Below are 16963 nucleotides of genomic sequence, written 5' to 3'. Positions count from 1 at the left end.
TAAAGGAGATCAGTCCTGGGTGTTCATTGGAAGGACTGATGTTGAAGCTGAAACTCCAATACTTTGGCCACCTGATGCGAAGAGCTGACTCATTTGAAAAGACTCTGATGCTGGGAAAGATTGAGGGCAGGAGGAGAAGGGGATAACAGAGGATGAGATGGTTGGATAGCATTACCGACTCAATGGATATGAGTTTGGGTGGACTCCGGCAGTTGGTGATGGACAGGGAGGCCTGGCATGCTGCGGTTCATGGGGTTGCAAAGAGTCAGACACAACTGAGCGACTGGAGTGAACTAAACTGAAAGGAGAAGGGGACAGTAGTGGATGAGATGGTTAGATAGCATCACTGACTCAATGGACATGAATTTGAACAAACTCTGGGAGATAGTGAAGGACAGAGAAGCCTAGCATACCACAATCCATGAAGTCACAAAGAGTTGGACATGAGTGAGTCACTGAACAACAAAGAACAACAGGCCACCTGTTATACTGTAAGTATGAATTAGTGATACTAGTTCATGTTGCTTGTATCACAGAATTAGGTATTTCCATAACTGCCAAACTGACTGTTCTCCATTGGTAAGTGTAACGATGACTTTCTGCAATCACTGAAATCACACACTTGAATTAGAATTTCGATACAGAGTAAGTAAAATCTATCCATATCTCCTCGGCCTTACTCATGCTGATGTGCTATATTAGGATTTCAGTTAGATTAGGGTTCTGTGCCTATAGAATTAGGGCTTCCCTTGTGGCTCAGCTGGTAAAGAATCCACCTGCAATGCAGGAGATCTGGTTTCGATTCCTAGGTTGGGAAGATCCCTGGAGAAGAAGAAGGCTACCCACTCCAGTATTCTGGCCTGGAGAACTCCGTGGACCGTATAGTCCACGGGGTGGCAAGGAGTTGGACACGACTGAGCAACTTGCACTTTCATTTTCACTTTTCACCTGTAGAACTGAGGCATTAACTGAGGCAGTGACATCTCCAGATACTGCCATCATCCTTAGGAATCAGCTTAAAGCCAATTTACCTTTCTATTTATCTTTCCAACTATAATACTTTTACATACTAATTGAATATTTCCTGGGAAAGAGCAAAATATTGTTTTTTTGTGGTTTTGTTGTTTAAAAACCAACATACAAGGGAGCAATTTACATTCACAGGTTGATAAAGGCACAAACTTGGCTGTTTTGCTCATCACTATGTTTTGCAGAGCCTAGCACAGCTCTTGTACAAGTATTCGATAAATACCAGATGAATTAAACAACCAATTAATTACACAGAGTATTATACTAGCTCTTGCAACTGAAAATAGGTGTAGACATAAAGATACTGTTTGCTGCTGCTGCTGCTGCTAAGTCGCTTTAGTTGTGTCCGACTCTGTGTGACCCCATGGACGGCAGCCCACCAGGCTCCCCCGTCCCTGGGATTCTCCAGGCAAGAACACTGGAGTGGGTTGCCATTTCCTTCTCCAATGCATGAAAGTGAAAAGTGAAAGTGAAGTCGCTCAGTCATATCCGACTCTTAGTGACTCCATGGATTGCAGCCTACCAGGCTCCTCCGTCCATGGGATTTTCCAGGCAAGAATACTGGAGTGGGGTGCCATTGCCTTCTCCAGGGGATCTTCCCGACCCAGGGATTGAACACGGGTATCCCACATTGGAGGCAGATGCTTTACCCTCCGAGCCACATGTGGGCTCGGTAAAACAGTAAGGTAGTTGCAGCTCCTGGGCTCTGGAGTCACAGGCTCAATAGTTGTGACACACAGGTTCAGTTGCTCCTCTACCTGTGAGATCTTCCTAGATCAGGGATTGAACCTGTGTACCCTGTATTGGCAGGTGAATTCTTTACCACTGAGCCACCTGGGAAGCTCCAGTAATACTTTTTAAAATTGAAACTATGAAGATATGAATTCACTTCCTTATAATAATGTAATTAAAATTATGAAAAGTTTAACTTCATCTAAGCCTTCACCTTTTACATGTTCTCTACACTTTCGTTCTCCATGAACCTCACTCCTGCATACCATTAGTCGACATTCTAGGAATCAGCAAACTAAAATAGACTGGAATGAGTGAATTTAACTCAGATGACCATTATATCTACTACTGTGGGCAGGAATCCCTCAGAAGAAATGGAGTAGCCATCATGGTCAACAAAAGAGTCCGAAATGCAGTACTTAGATGTAATCTCAAAAACGACAGAATGATCTCTGTTCGTTTCCAAGGCAAACCTTTCAATATCACAGTAATCCAAGTCCATGCCCCAACCAGTAATGCTGAAAAAGCTGAAGTTGAATGGTTCTATGAAGACCTACAAGACCTTTTAGAACTAACACCCAAAAAGATGTCCTTTTCATTATAGGGGACTGGAATGCAAAAGTAGGAAGTCAAGAAACACCTGGAGTAACAGGCAAATTTGGCCTTGGAATACGGAATGAAGCAGGGCAAAGACTAATAGAGTTTTGCCAAGAAAATGCACTGGTCATAGTGAACACCTTCTTTCAACAACAGAAGAGAAGACTCTACACATGGACATCATCAGATGGTCAACACCGAAATCAGATTGATTATGTTCTTTGCAGCCAAAAATGGAGAAGCTCTATACAGCCAACAAAAACAAGACCCGGAGATGACTGTGGCTCAGATCATGAACTCCTTATTACCAAATTCAGACTTCAATTGAAGAAAGTAGGGAACATTACTAGACCATTCAGGTATGACCTAAATCAAATCCCTTATGATTATACAGTGGAAGTGAGAAATAGATTTAAGGGCCTAGATCTGATCGATAGAGTGCCTGAGGAACTATGGAATGAGGTTCGTGACATTGTACAGGAGATAGGGATCAAGACCATCCCCATGGAAAAGAAATGCAGAAAAGCAAAATGGCTGTCTGGGGAGGCCTTACAAATAGCTGTGGAAAGAAGAGAAGCAAAAAGCAAAGGAGAAAAGGAAAGATATAAGCATCTGAATGCAGAGTTCCAAAAAATGGCAAGAAGATAAAGGAACGCAGTGATCAATGCAAAGAAATAGAAGAATACAACAGAATGGGAAAGACTAGAGATCTCGTCAAGAAAATTAGAGATACCAAGGGAACATTTCATGCAAAGATGGGCTCGATAAAGGACAGAAATGGTATGGACCTAACAGAAGCAGAAGATATTAAGAAGAGGAGGCAGGAATATACAGAGGAACGGTACAAAAAAGATCTTCATGACCAAGATAATCATGATGGTGTGCTCACTCACCTAGAGCCAGACATCCTGGAATGTGAAGTCAAGTGGGCCTTAGAAAGCATCACTATGAACAAAGCTAGTGGAGGTGATGGAATTCCAGGTGAGCTATTTCAAATCCTGAAAGATGATGCTGTGAAAGTGGTGCACTCAATATGCCAGCAAATTTGGAAAACTCAGCAGTGGCCACAGGACTGGAAAAGGTCAGTTTTCATGCCAATCCCAAAGAAAGGCAATGCCAAAGAATGCTCAAACTACCACAGAATTGCACTCATCTCACATGCTAGTAAAGTAATGCTCAAAATTCTCCAAGCCAGGCTTCAGCAATACGTGAACCATGAACTTCCTGATGTTCAAGATAGTTTTAGAAAAGGCAGAGGAACCAGAGATCAAATTGCCAACATCTGCTGGATCATGGAAAAAGCAAGAGAGTTCCAGAAAAACATCTATTTCTGCTTTATTGACTATGCCAAAGCCTTTGACTGTGTGGATAACAATAAACTGTGGGAAATTCTGAAAGAGATGGGAATACCAGACCACCTGACCTGCCTCTTGAGAAATTTCTATGCAGGTCAGGAAGCAACAGGTAGAACTGGACATGGAACAACAGACTGGTTCCAAATAGGAAAAGGAGTATGTCAAGGCTGTATATTGTCACCCTGTTTATTTAACTTATATGCAGAGTACATCATGAGAAACGCTGGACTGGAAGAAACACAAGCTGGAATCAAGATTGCAGGGAGAAATATCAATAACCTCAGATATGCAGATGACACCACCCTTATGGCAGAAAGTGAAGAGGAACTAAAAAGCCTCTTGATGAAAGTGAAAGAGGAAAGTGAAATGTTGGCTTAAAGCTCAACATTCAGAAAACTAAGATCATGGCATCTGGTCCCACCACTTCATGGCAAATAGATGGGGAAACAGTGGAAACAGTGTCAGACTTTATTTTTCTGGGCTCCAAAATCACTGCAGATGGTGACTGCAGCCATGAAATTAAAAGACACTTACTCCTTGAAAGGCAAGTTATGACCAACCTAGATGGCATATTCAAAAGCAGAGACATTACTTTGCCAACAAAAGTTCGTCTAGTCAAGGCTATGGTTTTTCCTGTGGTCATGTGTGGCTGTGCGAGTTGGACTGTGAAGAAGGCTGAGCGCTGAAGAATTGATGCTTTTGAACTGTGGTGTTGGAGAAGACCCTTGAGAGTCCCTTGGCCTGCAAGGAGATCCAACCAGTCCATTCTGAAGGAGATCAGCCCTGGGATTTCTTTGGAGGGAATGATGCTGAAGCAGAAACTCCAGTACTTTGTCCACCTCATGCGAAGAGTTGACTCATTGGAAAAGACTCTGATGCTGGGAGGGATTGGGGGCAGGAGGAGAAGGGAACACCAGAGGATGAGATGGCTGGATGGCATCACTGACTCGATGGACTTGAGTCTGAGTGAACTCTGGGAGTTGGTGATGGACAGGGAGGCCTGGCCTGCTGCGATTCATGGGGTGGCAAAAGTCGGACAGGACTGAGCAACTGAACTGAACTGAAGTACAGATTCTACTGAATGTGTATCACTTTCATACCACTGTAAAGTAAAAACATTTGAGGTTGAGCTGACACTATCCAGCTTTCTTGGGCTTCTCCAATCAATAGAAATTGATAAGGCCAGTCAAAAAATTCAAGCAAGGCTTTATTGGGGTCCCTGCTGCATCAAGAGGAGCAAGAACAAGAACCATTTCCCTTGCTTTCTCACTGAGGAAGACATGCTCCCTAACCTTTTTGCTCCTGACACCCTGTTTTTGCTCCCAGATCTTGAGAAGTTCAGTTCAGTTCAGTCAGTCACTCAGTCGTGTCTGACTCTTGGGGACCCCATGAACCACAGCACGCCAGGCCTCCCTGTCCATCATCAACTCCCGAAGTCCACTCAAAGCCATGTCCATTGAGTCGGTGATGCCATCCAACCATCTCATCTTCTGTCATCCCCTTCTCCTCCTGCCCCCAATCTCTCCCAGCATCAGAGTCTTTTCAAATGAGTCAGCTCTTCGCATCAGGTGGTCAAAGTATTGGAGTTTCAGCTTCAGCATCAGTCCCTCCAACGAACATCTAGGACTGATCTCCTTTAGGATGGACTGGTTGGATCTCCTTGCAGTCCAAGGGACTCTCAAGAGCCTTCTCCCACACCACAGTTCAAAAGCATCAATTCTTTGGTGCTCAGCTTTCTTTATACCCCAACTCTCACATCCATACATGACTACTGGAAAAACCATAGCCTTGACTAGACGGACTTTGTTGGCAAAGTAATGTCTCTGCCTTTGAATATGCTATCTAGGTTGGTCATAACTTGCCTTCCAAGGAGTAAGTGTCTTTTAATTTCATGGCTGCAGTCACCATCTGCAGTGATTTTGGAGCCCAGAAAAATAAAGTCAGCCACTGTTTCCAATGTTTCTCCATTTATTTGCCACAAAGTGATGGGACCAGATGCCATGATCTTAGTTTTCTGAATGTTGAGCTTTAAGCCAACATTTCACTTTCCTCTTTCACTTTCATCAAGAGGCTCTTTAATTCTTCTTCACCTTCTGCCATAAGGGTGGTGTCATCTGCATATCTGAGGTTATTGCTATTTCTCCCGGCAATCTTGATTCCAGCTTGTGCTTCATCCAGCTCAGCATTTCTCATGATGTACTCTGCATATAATTTAAATAGGCAGGGTGACAATATACAGCCTTGATGTATTCCTTTTCCTATTTGGAACCAGTCTGTTGTTCCATGTCCAGCTGTAACTGTTGCTTCCTGACCTACATACAGGTTTCTCAAGAGACAGGTCAGGTGGTCTGGTATGCCCATCTCTTTCAGGATTTCCCACAATTTATTGTGATCCACACAGTTAAAGGCGTTGGCATAGTCAATAAAGCAGAAGTAGATGTTTCTCTGGAACTGTCTTGCTTTTTCCATGATCCAGCAGATGTTGGCAATTTGATCTCTGGTTCCTCTGCCTTTTCTAAAACTGGCTTGAACATCTGGAAGTTCATGATTCACGTATTGCTGAACCCTGGCTTGGAGAATTTTAAGCATTACTTTACTAGCGTGTGAGATGAGTGCAATTGTGCGGTAGTTTGAACATTCTTTGGCATATTACATATCATGATTCTTGAGATGTAGTGGTTGGCTTTTTTAGTCTTTTTGTATCTTTTTGTCCATAATTTGCCACAACTGCACATGCATGCACTTATTTTTATTCCCTTACAGTTTCCCTGTATTTTGTTGCCCAAGGAGACATTTAACCAGGTGCACCCTTTGACGCACACAAGCAAAGGGTGCCAGGTCCCAATCTATCTTCAAACATTCATAAGTTTGGGATCACCTGTGATTCAATTATATTTTTGTTCAAATAACTTCATCAGAGGGTTTTTTTGTTTTGTTTTGTTTTTTTACTATTCTAGGTCAAGAAGTGCATCCCTTTATCATTTCCTAGGTTCATTACCTACTTTATTATTTTATACTCAAGAGTACCAATTAATAGTTTATTGATTGTCTCTCCTCACTAGAATGTCAGGTTTTGAAAGTTGGGATTTATCTGCACTATGCTTAGTAGTAGGTATTCAATACACTTGTGTTCAATGAATTAACTGCACATCTTGAAACTTTTGGGGGAAAGTAATTTTCTAAATAGAATGTTTATCTTCCCCCTTAATTTATATTTTGAAAGAAAGATGAGAAGGAAGTTTTCAAGTTTTTTTAGTTAGTTACAATAAAGGGAACAAACCATTTTTGAAGAGTAAAAGAATCCTTAAGACTACATGATATATTTTGTCTTATTTTTTCTTTGATGTTAAAAAGAATCATAGAGGAAGAAAAGATTTTTTAAAATTCTGAAGCTGTTTTATGTATTACATATTATGATTAAAAAAGGCCAGTCATATGCGTAACGCAAGGCAGGTAAAAGACTCAAAGATTTACAGGGGGTTTTCAAACTCAAATGTCTACATGGACAAGGAAGATAACATAGAAGAGTATAATAGGCCAATTAAAAAACCAGAATAAAGTGGAAATATGTTAAACCAGAGGCTTTACGCTCAGTCTAAAGGTATTAATACTTATTTTTAAAACATAACTAAGTGAAAACAAGTGTCTGCTTATAGACATGTCCCATTTGTGATCTCTTCTATAGAAAGAAAAATATCAAAAGGAATAACATCTGTAGTATCATAGTGCTACAAGATTTTATTACCCATATAAATAATCACTCCTCCTTTGGATATCAGGTGTGAATCTTTGAAAAGACTGAATGTAGAATGGTAGCTCCAGAGTCCAAATGTAGATGAGAAAAGAATACCGCTCAGTGGTTAAATGGAAAGAATAGCTTAGAGGAATATCTACATATATCATTTAGGAAAATATGATTATGATTATTTTCACAATAGTTATTTAAATGTCATTACAACCAATTACTAGTCATGGTGCAGAGGTAAGAATTCACAGAGCTTCTACTCGCACTCACTTTGAGCTTCAAAAATCAGTTGATATACAGAGAACTCTGATCATAAGTGCATCCATTTATGAAGTGAATTTTTCAGTGTCACTCCTATTACCCAATAAACCCATATTTTATGCTCAATTTCACTTTAATATGCCAACAAAGCATATTCAGGCGCCATAAACAAGTAGAAGTCCTTAGACCTGATTTGTGAAATGAAGCTGAGCTTTAAATGAAAGTGATGTCTCATAAACCTCAATATCCCCATGAGAAATGAGATAGAAATGGAAAACTACTGTAATTCAAAATTCATTTCAGTGTTATTGCTGAGGACTTTTTGTTTTCTTTCAAAAACTCAGGGCAATGAATCCATCTTAAATTGCAGTCTCTTGTGTTGTAGTTACACACAAAATAAGTGTTCTTGTACCAGGTAATACTGTGGCCGAAAGGGATTGAATAACTTTATGGAGAGTTTGCCATAACTTATTATTTTTCAGAAGCTTTCACATGTATTTTCTCTGTAATCCATATCAGAGGTTTCCTATTTCATTTGTAAAACTTAGATATTAAAGATACTCATTTTTCTAGTGTGCTGTGGGGACTGCATGAAATAATACAGAGCAGTATTGACCAGGAGCAGTATTTGAAACATATTAGATGCCAGAAGAGAGAAATCAAAGAGAAATGGAAATCAATGGAATCTACTTTACACTTTACAAAATTTTAACCATGCTTTAAACAGTCTTGCCTGTTGTGAATGCTTGACAAATAAGGTTTGTTTTAATTGTAAGAAGATGGTGTTGGTTGGAATTCAGATCACAGATGAGTGAGCATAGGCACAGATGTGAACTGGAAGCAGGCCTATTTTTCTTACATAACACTCAAGTTCTATTCATGTTTTTATCCAAAAAATATTTATTGAACTATGGATCAGCTCAAGAGATACTCCAGTGGAAATTTAAGACAAACCCTATTCTAATGTAACATATTTTCTAGTTAAGGATGCTATTATTGTATTATATGGTATGTTGGAAAGTTATACACACACACACACACACACACACACACACACACACAAAGGCCCAAACACATCTTCTTGAGTCAGTCACAAGAGCCTGAATTATGGAAAGGACAAATAGAATGAGAAAGGAATAGAAATAGTATTGATATAATTGAGATGATATGCCTCTAGTTTCTCCCACCTTTTCCTGTTAATGATCTGGTTATTTCAGTTCACATGTGTGTGCGTGCTGAGTCACTTTAGTTGTGTTCAACTCTTCGCGACACTATGGACTGTAGCCTGCCAGGCTCCTCTGTCCATGGGATTCTCCAGGCAAGAATAGTGGAGTAGGTTGCTATGTCCCCCTCCAAAGGATCTTCCCAAATCAGGGATCGAACCTGTGGTTCCTAAGTCTCCTGCATTGACAAGCATGTTCTTTACTACTAGCACCACCTGGGAAGCCGATTTCAGCCCACACAATTTCTCTCAAAGAGCTCCATTGCCTCTTGCTCCTAAGTTCTTCAACTAAGGACATAAAATCAAGACATTATTTTGTATTCCATTTAATTTCTGAAATCACTTAGCCGTCAATTGAATGCCTTATAAATCAACAATGCTGGATACAGAGTGCTAGGCTGTCTGGTGACATGGTGTCTCCTCTCGAGGTTACTTTCTCTTTTCTGCAGAGCTTTTTAATATATAGCTCTGAGACATATTCATAACTTTGCTGCTAAAGTATTATTCTTATAGAATGCAATATTTATGATACTTGCCAGGAAGATTTAATTCTACAGAAAAAGTTGCTTGCCTAGCCTAAAGATGTTTGGGTTATGTTTGCCTATAAACAGCAAACAGCACACAACAGTACCTTTAGGTAAAATTCTCATTCTTCATCCATTCACCGTCCATTTCCACTATCTCTCAATACTTACTTAAAATCTCCATCTTCCATTCAACCTTCTTTGACCAATCCAGCCTAAGCTGTCCAGCTTTTGGAATCCTATGGACTGTTTCTGTGAGCATACAATGATCATCTCTTGATGTGCTGCTTTAAAAAGAATTCTGTTTATATGACATGCCTTAACAAGAGGATTGTAATGTCTTTTAAGTCAGTGTTTTTTTTTCCCCCCTTTTAAGGTATTTCAGAATGCAACATAAATATTTATCGAATGCCTGTGTGAATTTGACTAAAACCAGTGTACCAAAAAAGAGTTCACTGAAGACGCATCAGAATATAATGAAGTGGTATTCTTAATAAGCATACAGAATAGTTAGAGGAGTAAAATATGTACCTGAATAGTGATGCTGTGCTCAGTCACTTAGTCTTGGCTGACTCTTTCAACCCCATGCACTGTAGCCCACTAGGCTCCTCTGTCCACGGAATTTTCTAGGCAAGAATACTGGAGTTGGTGTCATTTCCTGCTCCAGAATAGTAGTAATACTGCACAATATATACTCAAGTGCCGTAGGATATACAAGATGATCCCAGTATAAACATTTGTACAATTTCCTCAGTACAATTTATCTACACCTCAGAGAAGTACTGTTGATCTTAGTAACAGATAATGTTACTTTCAGATTGGTCAGAGGCATGGGGTGGGTGACAGGGTGAGATTTTCAAATAGAAACACTTTGTTGTTGATCAGTTGCTGTCATGTGGGACTCTATGTAACCCCAGAGATTGCAGCATGCCAGGCTTCCCGGGCCACCACCACCACCACAGAGTAAAGCAGGCCTTTGGCCATTTGTCTTGGCTACAAGTTACATGCCCTTCTTTTTTCCCTCCTTTATCCTGATTACCTCCCTTCCTGTCTTCATATCCAAGACTTGGAACTTGCTTTCTGCTTATTTAACTTCAGAGTTCCACAAATGTTAATAAAGAAGCATTTTTTGGTTGACATTTTGCCTCTGTCATGTTTCTCCCCTTAACAGTCTCCCCAAAATATACAAGAAAATTTCTGAGATGAAAAATTAGAGAACCATTTTTCACAATACTATTTACGTAAACTAAGACACACATCTACTTTGAGACAAATGTTGTGTACATTTTTTTTGATATATTATAAAAATGTACTGACCAGAATTTTCTACTGGAACATGGCATATGAAATTTATAACAAAATTTAAGGACTTTCCTGGTGGTCCAGTGGTTAAGAATCCACCTGCCAATGCAGGGCACATGAATTTGATCTCTGATCCAGGAGATCCCACATGCCTCAGAGCAACTAAATCCATGAGCCTTAACTACAGAGCTTGCTTTACTTTATCAAAATATTTGATTTATTTATCAAATATCTGGACACCTTCTATCTGCTAAACATTGTGCTCCTTGCTAAGAATACAGATTGAATGGAAAGACAGAGTTCTTGCCCACACAGAAATCACAGACTAGAGGAAGACACCATTTCATTGACTATTTCTGCCATGATGAATGTTATTTTCTAAATCCTATCTTCATTCATTTTATAGATGACCATTTCCAATATTTAAGTTTTGAGAATATTATCAGACTTTGACACGACCTCAACATCTGGCACAATCAAAATGTTGGTGTTCAGTTTCTAGACTCCCTGGCATCTGGAGGTGGGAGGAAGACATGAGATGGTTGACAGAGTCAACCTGGGCTCCAGCACAGCCTGCTGAACTTAAATCACCATTAATTATCTGGCTCCTCCGATAGGCTGGAAGGTTCTGAGAAAGCATGAATGCAAGGGGAATGATTTATTCATTGTGTGATTTGCTCTTCTTCCTTATGTCAGCTCATCACCTGAGAGATTCTCCCAAGCCAAGGGGGTCATTCAGCTCTTCCTTGTATGCCCACCCCCAGCCACCCAACACATTGAGGTAAACACACAAAGGTGTGTCCTTGGATGGTATTCAGCCGTTTTTTAGCAACAAAAGCCATGTTATTATTGTGATTCTTCTCTCGCCTGCTGTGAAGGTATTGTGTAATATATTTGATGCCATTCATAGCACTGTACCAGCCCGTGTGATGTACTTTCTCTTTCCTTTTGTTGAGTTTTATTTTCTATTTTTGTGGCTGTTTTGATATCTTTATTGTATATGTCCGTTTATTTAAAACACTTCAACATGTTTCCGTTAATAATAGGTTCACAAAAATGGCATTGCTTCCAAGACAGAACTGAAGTAAAAGAGTTGAGACTAAAATTATTGCTTCATATAAACTGCAAGGAATAAATAAGAAAGCATCTTGGTAAGTTAATAACAAAGTTTGCTTTCATTCATTTTTCTTGTATGTTGAAGCATCATGATGTGTGGCATTGTGTGGTTTAGTTTTGCCAACTTAAAAAAGACATGGAAAATACTTATTTCTGCTGCTTGCTGAATCCTGCAAAAATTATCCTTCCTTTTCCTTTTCTAACTTCAGTGATGTCATTTTAGACGGATTTTGGAGCAGCTTAAGAATTTAAAATTTGTTGTAACTAAATTCTGCCTTGACTATTTATATAATCCAAACAAATGCTGCAATTTTTACATCAGATGCTCAGAGGAGGAAACTATGCTTGTGTTTATTGGGTGTTTCAGAACAAATAATGGAAAGATCCAAGTTGTACCTATGACTCATACTTCGATTCTCCTGCTCTAACCAGGTCACTCTGTGACCTAGGTGTTTTCATCAAGATGGATGTGGCTGATAATGTACATGCTGCTAGTGACCCCTTTTGAACAATGATACAACTGTGTGTGCACACGTGCTTCATTGCTCAGTAGTGTCTGACTCTCTGTGATCCCATGAACTATAGACCCCTAGGTGCCTCTGTCCTTGGAATTTTCCAGGCAAGAACCTGAAGTGGGGTCGCCTGTATCTCCTCCCTAACCCCTCTCTACTCTACCCAACTCTGTGAATCTCTGTGTGTTCCAGACGGTGGAGAACACTTAGGGAACTGATTACTGGCTGGATCTGTCTCCCTCCTTTTCATTTCCCCCTTTTATCCTTCTGGCCACCTCTGTGTCCTGCCTCCTTCTTCTCTTCTCTGTATAACTCCGTGAACATCTCTGAGCGGTCCAGTTGTGGAGTGTACATAAGGAAGTGACTACTGGCTAGCCCACTTTCTCCACTATTGATTCCACCTCATCTCATTTGGGTCACCTCTAACTCCCTCCTCCCACTTCTCTTCTCCATGTAACGCTGTGAACCTCTCTGAGTGACCCTCACAGTAGAGAAACTTTTCATCTTTAACGTAGATGTTTTATCAATGGTGCTGTATAGAAGGAGAAGTTTTGAAACTACTGTAAAAATAAGACCATTAACTGGAAGTAGGAGGCTTAAGTCCAAACCCTGACTCCAGGGAACTCCTGACTCCAAGGAACATTAATTGACAGGAGCTCATCAAACGCCTCCATACCGACACTGAAACCAAGCACCACACAAGGGCCAACAAGTTCCAGGGCAAGACATACCAAGCAAATTCTCCAGCAACAAAGGAACACAGCCCTGAGCTTCAAGATACAGGCTGCCCAAAGTCACCCCAAAACCATAGACATCTCATAACTCATTACTGGACATTTCATTACACTCCAGAGAGAAGAAATACAGCTCCATCCACCAGAACATCGACACAAGCTTCCCTAACCAGGAAACTGTGACAAGCCACCTGTACAAACCCACACACAGCGAGGAAATGCCACAATAAAGAGAACTCCACAAACTGCCAGAATACAGAAAGGACACCCCAAACTCAGAAATTTAAACAAGATGAAGAGACAGAGGAATACCCAGCAGATAAAGGAACAGGATAAATGCCCACCAAACCAAACCAAAGAGGAAGAGATAGGGAATCTACCTGATAAAGAATTCCGAATAATGATAGTGAAATTGATCCAAAATCTTGAAATTAAAATGGAATCACAGATAAATAGCCTGGAGGCAAGGATTGAGAAGATGCAAGAAAGGTTTAACAAGGACTTAGAAGAAATAAAAAAGAGTCAATATATAATGAATAATGCAATAAGTGAAATTAAAAACACTCTGGAGGCAACAAATAGTAGAATAACAGAGGCAGAAGATAGGATTAGTGAATTAGAAGATAGAATGGTAGAAATAAATGAATCAGAGAGGATAAAAGAAAAAAAAATTAAAAGAAATGAGGACAATCTCAGAGACCTCCAGGACAATATTAAATGCTACAACATTCGAATCATAGGGGTCCCAGAAGAAGAAGACAAAAAGAAAGACCATGAGAAAATACTTGAGGAGATAATAGTTGAAAACTTCCCTAAAATGGGGAAGGAAATAATCACCCAAGTCCAAGAAACCCAGAGAGTCCCAAACAGGATAAACCCAAGGCGAAACACCCCAAGACACATATTAATCAAATTAACAAAGATCAAACACAAAGAACAAATATTAAAAGCAGCAAGGGAAAAACAACAAATAACACACAAGGGAATACCCATAAGGATAACAGCTGATCTTTCGATAGAAACTCTTCAAGCCAGGAGGGAATGGCAAGACAAAATGATGAAAGAAAATAACCTACAGCCCAGATTATTGTACCCAGCAAGGATCTCATTCAAGTATGAAGGAGAAATCAAAAGCTTTTCAGACAAGCAAAAGCTGAGAGAATTCTGCACCACCAAACCAGCTCTCCAACAAATACTAAAGGATATTCTCTAGACAGGAAACACAAAAACGGTGTATAAATTCGAACCCAAAACAATAAAGTAAATGGCAACGGGATCATACTTATCAGTAATTACCTAAAACGTAAATGGGTTGAATGCCCCAACCAAAAGACAAAGACTGGCTGAATGGATACAAAAACCAGACCCCTACATATGTTGTCTACAAGAGACCCACCTCAAAACAGGGGACACATACAGACTGAAAGTGAAGGGCTGGAAAAAGATTTTCCATGCGAATAGGGACCAAAAGAAAGCAGGAGTAGCAATACTCATATCAGATAAAATAGACTTTAAAACAAAGACTGTGAAAAGAGACAAAGATGGTCACTACATAATGATCAAAGGATCAATCCAAGAAGAAGATATAACAATTATAAATATATATGCACCCAACACGGGAGCACCGCAGTATGTAAGACAAATGCTAACAAGTATGAAAGGAGAAATTAACAATAACACAATAATAGTGGGAGACTTTAATACCCCACTCACACCTATGGATAGATCAACTAAACAGAAAATTAACAAGGAAACACAAACTTTAAACGATACAATAGACCAGTTAGACCTAATTGATATCTATAGGACATTTCATCCCAAAACAATGAATTTCACCTTTTTTCTCAAGCGCACATGGAACCTTCTCCAGGATAGATCACATCCTGGGCCATAAAGCTAGCCTTGGTAAATTCAAAAAAATAGAAATCATTCCAAACATCTTTTCTGACCACAATGCAGTAAGATTAGATCGCAATTACAAGAGAAAAACTATTAAAAATTCCAACATATGGAGGCTGAACAACACGCTGCTGAATAACCAACAAATCACAGAAGAAATCAAAAAAGAAATCAAAATTTGCATAGAAACGAATGAAAATGAAAACACAACAACCCAAAACCTGTGGGACACGGTAAAAGCAGTCCTAAGGGGAAAGTTCATAGCAATACAGGCACACCTCAAGAAACAAGAAAAAAGTCAAATAAATAACCTAACTCTACACCTAAAGCAACTAGAAAAGGAAGAAATGAAGAACCCCAGGGTTAGTAGAAGGAAAGAAATCTTAAAACTTAGAGCAGAAATAAATGCAAAAGAAACAAAAGAGATCATAGCAAAAATCAACAAAACCAAAAGCTGATTCTTTGAAAGGATAAATAAAATTGACAAACCATTAGCCAGACTCATCAAGAAACAAAGGGAGAAAAATCAAATCAATAAAATGAGAAATGAAAATGGAGAGATCACAACAGACAACACAGAAATACAAAGGATCATAAGAGAGTACTATCAACAATTATATGCCAATAAAATGGACAACATGGAAGAAATGGACAAATTCTTAGAAAAGTACAACTTTCCAAAACTTGACCAGGAAGAAATAGAAAATCTTAACAGACCCATCACAAGCACGAAAATTGAAACTGTAATCAAAAATCTTCCAGCAAACAAAAGCCCAGGTCCAGATGGTTTCACAGCTGAATTCTACCAAAAATTTAGAGAAGAGCTAACACCTATCCTGCTCAAGCTCTTCCAGAAAATTGCAGAGGATGGTAAACTTCCAAACTCATTCTATGAGGCCACCATCACCCTAATACGAAAACCTGACAAAGTTCCCACAAAAAAAGAAAACTACAGGCCAATATCACTGATGAACATAGATGCAAAAATCCTTAACAAAATTCTAGCAATCAGAATCCAACAGCACATTAAAAAGATCATACACCATGACCAAGTGGGCTTTATCCCAGGGATGGAAGGATTCTTCAATATCCGCAAATCAATCAATGTAATACCCCACATTAACAAATTGAAAAATAAAAACCATATGATTATCTCAATAGATGCAGAGAAAGCCTGTGACAGAATTCAACATCCATTTATGATCAAAACTCTCCAGAAAGCAGGAATAGAAGGAACATATCTCAACATAATAAAAGCTATATATGACAAACCCACAGCAAACATTATCCTCAATGGTGAAAAATTGAAAGCATTTCCTCTAAAGTCAGGAACAAGACAAGGGTGCCCACTTTCACCATTACTATTCAACATAGTTTTGGAAGTTTTGGCCACAGCAATCAGAGCAGAAAAAGAAATAAAAGGAATCCAAATTGGAAAAGAAGAAGTAAAGCTCTCACTGTTTGCAGATGACATGATCCTCTACATAGAAAACCCTAAAGACTCCACCAGAAAATTACTAGAACTAATCAATGACTATAGTAAAGTTGCAGGATATAAAATCAACACACAGAAATCCCTTGCATTCCTATACACTAGTAATGAGAAAACAGAAAGAGAAATTAAGGAAACAATTCCATTCACCATTGCAACGGAAAGAATACAATACTTAGGAATATATCTACCTAAAGAAACTAAAGAGCTATATATAGAAAACTATAAAACACTGGTGAAAGAAATCAAAGAGGACACTAACAGATGGAGAAATATACCATGTTCATGGATTGGAAGAATCAATATAGTGAAAATGAGTATACCACCCAAAGCAATCTATAGATTCAAGGCAATCCCTATCAAGCTACCAACAGCATTCTTCACAGAGCTAGAACAAATAATTTCACAATTTGTATGGAAAAACAAAAAACCTCGAATAGCCA

This window comes from Bubalus bubalis, chromosome 7 (assembly GCF_019923935.1).
Source record: "Bubalus bubalis isolate 160015118507 breed Murrah chromosome 7, NDDB_SH_1, whole genome shotgun sequence".
NCBI classification, from domain to species: Eukaryota; Metazoa; Chordata; class Mammalia; order Artiodactyla; family Bovidae; genus Bubalus; species Bubalus bubalis.
The sequence above is the reverse complement of the archived record's forward strand: the minus strand, read 5'-3'. Positions refer to the sequence as shown.